The sequence below is a fragment of the Sinocyclocheilus rhinocerous genome, unplaced genomic scaffold (genome assembly GCF_001515625.1).
Source record: "Sinocyclocheilus rhinocerous isolate Xijiao unplaced genomic scaffold, SAMN03320098_v1.1 scaffold208, whole genome shotgun sequence".
NCBI classification, from domain to species: Eukaryota; Metazoa; Chordata; class Actinopteri; order Cypriniformes; family Cyprinidae; genus Sinocyclocheilus; species Sinocyclocheilus rhinocerous.
The window spans coordinates 514923-521831 of record NW_015650085.1 but is presented as its reverse complement, the minus strand read 5'-3'; positions in this window follow the sequence as shown (position 1 = coordinate 521831).

Sequence of the window (6909 nt, the reverse complement as noted above, 5' to 3'; positions counted from 1 at the left end):
ATACACACACACAGTAAAAAAATATTTTTTAAGAAAATTCAATTTCAGTCTTTCAACTTTAAAATGTCCTATTTAATTCAATGTGTTACTTGCTGTTTCTTTGCACTTATTTGTTAAATTTACTAACAATTTCTGAGCAAAAATGGTTTCAAAGGAAATTTTTAGGATAGATAGATAGATAGATAGATAGACTTTCGAAACTGTAGTTACTCAGATGTGACTTTGACAAGTTTCATGTGTGACAACGTGCCCCGTTCTCCCCGACTTTATTTGAATGTTTTTATTTTATGAGGTCACATGATGTAATTTTTAAATGGCTTAGTAATAATTCACCTTATTGGTCAAACCCCCCCAAACATTTGGTATGACAGAAAAGCCCAGGAAGTGCACACAAGGACAGACACACATGTTCTCAGAGGTATAAACATAAAAAAAACATAAATTGCTGGTTCTCAGGGGGATATTTGTACCAGCGTTGCACCCTCAGAGAAATATTTCCTCAGAGAAACAAGGGTAGCTGCATTAGCAGTGTTAATGTGCTTTTAAACCTATGTGTTCAAGATAAACCTTATGAGCTGCCATTGCACACACACAGCAGGATTTCACAAATTACTAACACAAATAACACTGCTGGGCTTTGATGGTTATTGAATATTGGGCGTCTGGTTGATAGTTCTACTGCATGATGGGATTTATGAGGATGATCTCCCCTTGTAACTGCATGCGTCAGGATTTTGCATGTCGAGACAGCAGCATTCACGCATCCAATTCGCCCTGATAATGAGCCACTCTGCACAAATTGTAGCAAAACTGATTGTGAGATAAACTATGACTCTTTACGGAGCAATTCCTTTAGCTTTAACCGGGACAACAGCAACTGAGTGCCTTCGTTCACACTTCTAGGCAGCTGGACTTCTGAAATCAAAACTCTTTAGAAGTATTACATCCATACGGAAATAAGTTCAGGCGTATCTCAGTTCGTCTTCTGTAAAAACAAGGCCTTGAGATGCAGAGTTTGTGGAATAAAGAAAACACAGATTTGTAATTGAGATCAAGTACTTATGGCAGCTAAAGCTGAGCATTTATAAAAGACGTTGTCTCAAAATACTAAGACTTTCAATACGGTCCAACTTTATCAAACATATGAGCACCATGCACTGTGAATTCCTGTGATCCTGTGAACTATTGTGATCCCTCAAAAGACTCATTGTTGACTATATGACTGAATTTATCTGTATACCTTTTGCTCTTTGTGAAAGATTATTCCTTTTCTAAAAGATGTGTCTAAGCGAAACTGCCAAAGCTTAGAACAATAAATCTTTAAAGTGATTGGTCATCTAAATATGAAAATTTGCTGAACATTTACTCACACTCGGTACATTCAAGATGTAGATGAGTTTGTTTCTTCATCAGAACAGATTTTGAGAAATGTAGCATTCCATCTCTTGCTCAGCAATGGATCCTCTGCAGTGAATGGGTGCCGTCAGAATGAGAGTCCAAACAGCTGATAAAAACATCACAATAATCCACAAGTAATCCACACCACTCCAGCATATCTGTGATAAACAAATCCATCATTAAGGTGTTTTAACTTTAAAACATTGGCTTCTGGCCAATAATACATAATTCATAATAACGCTTCCTCAAGTGAAAAAGTCCATCCCTGTTGTCCTCTCATCAATATCCACCCACATATTTGTTTAGAACTGTTTTGGACTGTTTTCATTTTTAAACGGTGCTTGATCTGTGCATATTTCTCTCCGGATTCAGATGATATGACTTTCACTGGAGAAAGCATTATTATGGATAGAGGACTCATATTTTAGCCAGAAATACGCAGTTTCACGAATGTTAACTGATGGACTGGAGTGGTGTGGATTACTTGTGGATTATTGTGATGTTTTTATCAGCTGTTTGGACTCTCATTTTGACAGCACCCATTCACTGCAGAGCATCCATTGGTAAACAAATGATGTAATGCTACATTTCTCCAAATCTGTTCCCATGAAGAAACAAACTCTACTTCTTCATTAGCCTGAGGGCACATTTTTAGCAAATTTTCATTTTTGGGTAAACTATTCCTTTAACATCAGCCCTTAAAATTCTGATTTTAGCAACTTTTTAGAAAAAAAAAAAATACTGATTTTGTCCTGTGAGAGGAATAGACACCTTTCTATAATTCATAAAAGTCACTGAAATATTTTTCCTTCATGCATGCACTCACTTGTTGATGTAAAGACTCTCGGCAGCTGCTCAAATGTACTGTTTCGTCCCTCTGACTTTGAGGAAGAACATTTTGTATAATTGGAGGAATGAGCTGGTGATGAATTTGATCATTTTCCTGTCTGTTTATGTAATTAGTGCTACAGCTAGATCATTTTATGGATGTTAGTCTGAGTCTAGAATGATAGAAATCATTTGATGCACTTCTTCAATTTATTGCATTTTAAACTTGTAGCACATCTTTGTCTCAGTTCAGACTATGCACTCATTACACTGATCAAATTAAACAGATCAAACGTGACGTGTGGTGTATTTTGGGGTGTTTTTCAGTGTTGCCGTGGTGACTGTGCTCTCCATACTCTCGTCAGGGCAGGAGAGATTTGGCTGTTACTGAAGGGACCTGCATATTTTCCATATCTGACGTCGAGAAACAAAACAGCCACCGTTGGGTTTACGTACATGTCCCATATGATTCTTGCCCCTTGAGACTTAACAGACTAGAAGTGATGATCAGTGTTATATCTGTCAGTTTTTTAAGTGTTTTAAAAAATATATGTACACTCTAAAAAATGCTAGGTTAAATATAACCCAGCGCTGGGTTATATTTAACCCAGCATTTTTTAGAGTGTATAAGTAACATTTTTGGTCTTAAACGTTATTTAAGACCAGATAACGTTGAATTAACTTTCTATTAACGTTCCTGGAATAATGTTTGTTCGTTACTTTGAGAGAACCTTGCCAGAACGTTCCCTGTTAACTGTGCATTTGTATAGAAGATTGCTCATGTTGTACTTTTAAGGATGTTGCAATGCATAAATTTAACATGTGACATTGTTCCTAAAACAAAGAATGCATGGCTGCTATTCAAGGTTGGTCTAAGGACCTTTTCTTGCCACAAGTAAAGGATAAAGCATCAGCTCTAATCTGCTTTAGTGTTTAACAGGGTTTTAGTGTAAACCCGAGTTTTAAGTACTCAGAAGAAAACATGCTATTCATCAATGAGCAGTGCACATGGATCAGTTTCTTCCCTTGTGAATCATTAGTAATCTGTTTAGAAACTATTTCTAGTTTGTAATCAGTGTGTGCAGAATGCAATCTTTCAGTAAGTGTGTTTCTCAGAGGTGCCAAATGCAGCAAATGACCAGTTCTCGGTCTCAACCACCAACCCTAATATTTACACTCTAGTTTTAAATAGTCAAATGATATTCAAAGCGTCACATGCAGGGCCGCATACAGCTGCAGACTTTTGCTCTCGTCTGACAATGACTCAGAATGTGTCTCACCACAAAGCTGATAAGAGGAGCTGTGATGTATGCATGTTAATGATTTAGCAATGTAGTAACCAGCCAATCAATAACTAAAATGGAAAATAGTTCTTGTATATTAGGCCATATTGGGCCTTAGTCATGTTGTACATTTGTGCTCTTCTGAATGCTGAAGATGGCAGCGCTGAGATGGAGATAGTGGTCAGAGTTGTCGTCTCTTCTCACACAGTGCCCAGGAAGCACAGGAAATTGCTGCAGGTTTGCGGTGGTGACATTGATGGTGTAGGCGAACTCAGCTAAAATGGGCCACATTTTGGTAAATGACTTAAAATTTTAAATTGTTTTAAAATTATGAGAGTTAGAGTATGAGCAGGTACCTTCTTGAGCCACGGTACAACATTCAGGTAAAATGGGCCAATATAAAAAGAGAACAACACAGGTAATTTCGTCTGAAATAATTTTTTTACAGTAAATTGACACTATTGCCTTTAGTGTGCCATAGCAACAACACCATAAATGTATTTCATTAAATAGAAAGTTGAATGGATATCTCATTAAACAATGCAATTAAAAATGAACTGATGTTGTAGGTGTGTGTTTCTGTGCATTGGTGTCTTTTGTGTGTACGTATATTTGTCAAACATTTAGTTAAAGATTAGAAAGAAAAAAAAACACAAAAACACTTTAATTTCCTGTAGCTACTGTAGGTCTTAACATTGCACCTAGTGAGGCTAGTTAGACCTTTTGCCGCATTCCCTTCAAAGGCAAAATGGTCTTTAGAATGTTCCAAGCCCTTGCTAAAAAGCTACCATTAACTGTCTGCCCTCTCTCAACTGTCTCCAGGTATTCATTAATGGCACCCCTCATTCTGTCATTTTTCCATTGGTTGTACTGACATCTTCCTTTCTTTCCCTTTCTCTTTTTTTCTCTCTGTTTCCTTTCTTTGCTTGTCCCCCTGCCATACTGTCTGCAATGCAAATAAATAAAAAAGACTCTTAAGATTTTGTATGGATACATATATAGGCCTATAAACCTATTTTCACCCTCAATTTCTGTGTAAACGTGTGTGTATTCAGCCCATTTTAGCTGAAAATTGTGGCCCATTTTAGCTTAACCAGCCATTTCTACCTAAAATGACCTTTTTCACAAAAATCTAAGTTTCTTTTTTTTTAATTAAACGTTTTTATTTGAAAGAGGGTGTATTTGAAAGTGCACCTTAACCTTAACCTAACCTTACTTTGTTGGTAAGCTTACTTATAATTGCTTTAGTACCATTATTAGTGATGAATGAAATTTACTATGTCAGGCTCACTTACCTTACAATTTCTCTGACAAGCTTCATGTAACACTCAAACTCAGACCAATCAAAATTATTGTAACATGTCAACAAGTGTTGAAGCAACAATGCAAGATCAGTTATTGTGATTGGCTGTAAAATTTAAAGAGATATGAAGCGACAACCTTTTTTGGCCCATTTTACCTGATAGCCCATTTTAGCTGACTTCATGCCTAGTGGTTGATATTGCTGTCGAGATGCACAGAAAAACACACATAGGAAGTCTGGTTTAGAAAAGTAGATCAGATTAGATAAAAGCATGCATATGAAATAGCCAGTTGATGCCAGGGCATTGCTATGGTGTTCTGAGTGGTTGTTAGTGCATTGCTATGTAGTTGTTCTGATCTGGAAGGCTGGATACAGTTCATGACAAATATGAACATGTTAAAACACCAGGTATACTAGATTTACTGAGTTAAACATTAGAAATGTTGTCTTGGCAACTAACTGAAATAAAATAAGTTGAAGTACTAAAATAACTAACACCAAAACTGAAATAAAAATACATTAAAGCTGAATATAAATATTAAAATAATAATAATAATAATAATAGAAAATGGCAACAACAAAAAAAATACTAATATTTAAACATAAATCATAATAAAAACTGAAAATGTAAAAATAAAAACTACTTCAAAATTGCGTTCTAAAATCTGCTAAAAATATCAAACAAAATAGTGCCAACCTTTCCAGACTGTGAATTGGGAGAAAAATCTGGGGGAAATCGTGTGATGTATTCCAACCTTATATCTTAGCAAGCACCACTAATTATCTAAATGTACTTCAGACTTTCTGAGTGTAGTGCAATTGTGGTCTGATTAAGTTTCATTGCCTTGTCTCTGTAATCAGCACTGGCCCCCACAGCACGGCTCCTGCGGCCCCCAGCGTCGCGCTCTCATCGATGCTGTTGAGCTGCTCCCTCTGAAGAGCAGCTCAGAGGTGAGGACAAACGATAGTGTGATTTTATATCCTGAAACCAAATCCCCTCTCATGCGTTCACAATAATGGGGCTGTAACCTCAGACTTGACCCATATGCTCTTCTTATACACCTACAGTGATGTCATACTGATCTAACATCAGCTGAGCTCTCCAAGGCTTGTGTTTTCAGTGTTTAGCATCCCTGACATACAGCGTATAGTGTGCAAATGATCGTATACATTTAGAAAATAAAGAGATGCGGTAAATAGCATAACAAAACTTCCATCTTTGATAATGCAGTGAAATAAAAAAAAACTTGACAAAAAGTCTCATAAACAAGCCCACTCTTGCAGAGGTCGTGATGAGGTGTGCCAACTTACATTACACAGTTTGGGTGTATTTGTGTAGTATACAAAACAGGTTAAATGTCACATTCTAGACATGTTTTCTATTGCTCATTTCAAAACACCGTGTGTGTGTGTCCTGAGGCCAGTGTTTTCAGGCAAACACACAGCTGCTCTTTGACTCACATGCATGTTCTCTTCTTGTCAAACAGTCTAGTAACACAGCCTTACATCATCTGGAGCTTCACCTTCTGGAAAAGTACAATGTCTCCTGTTTTTATGATTGTCCTGTTTCTCAGTTCTCTTACTTTGTCATCTTTTTTTTATGAGTTACAGTAGAATCACAGCTCCAACCTAAGCAACACAACACAACACACATTACATAACTGCAGCCGATTCCCTCAGAGATGCAGGGAAAAAAACAAGCTACTCTGCTTTACGATTATTGACCTTTTTAACCCAGCAGGACCAGCTGAATCTTAGAAGGCAGGATTGATGCTGTCTGAATGCTCATATCAGGACTGATGTGTGATTTTGAGCTCAATATCAAAACAATACACACCCGTTTTAAAGTTATGTATTTAATGAGTCTGGTAGGGTTTTGCTAAACAGTATTGCACTACATTTTCTCCGTGTGCAATGCATATTTTGACATCAGTGTACATTCCCAATGTCATTCCAAGCATATTTTGCAAGCATAATAAGGATGGCTGTTCATGTTAAACTAATAGTGACAAAGTAAAAACAATGATTGAAGTCTCACCATAAGTCAGTTATGAGATAAAATGGTCAAAATTATGACAAAACAAAATACAAATTATG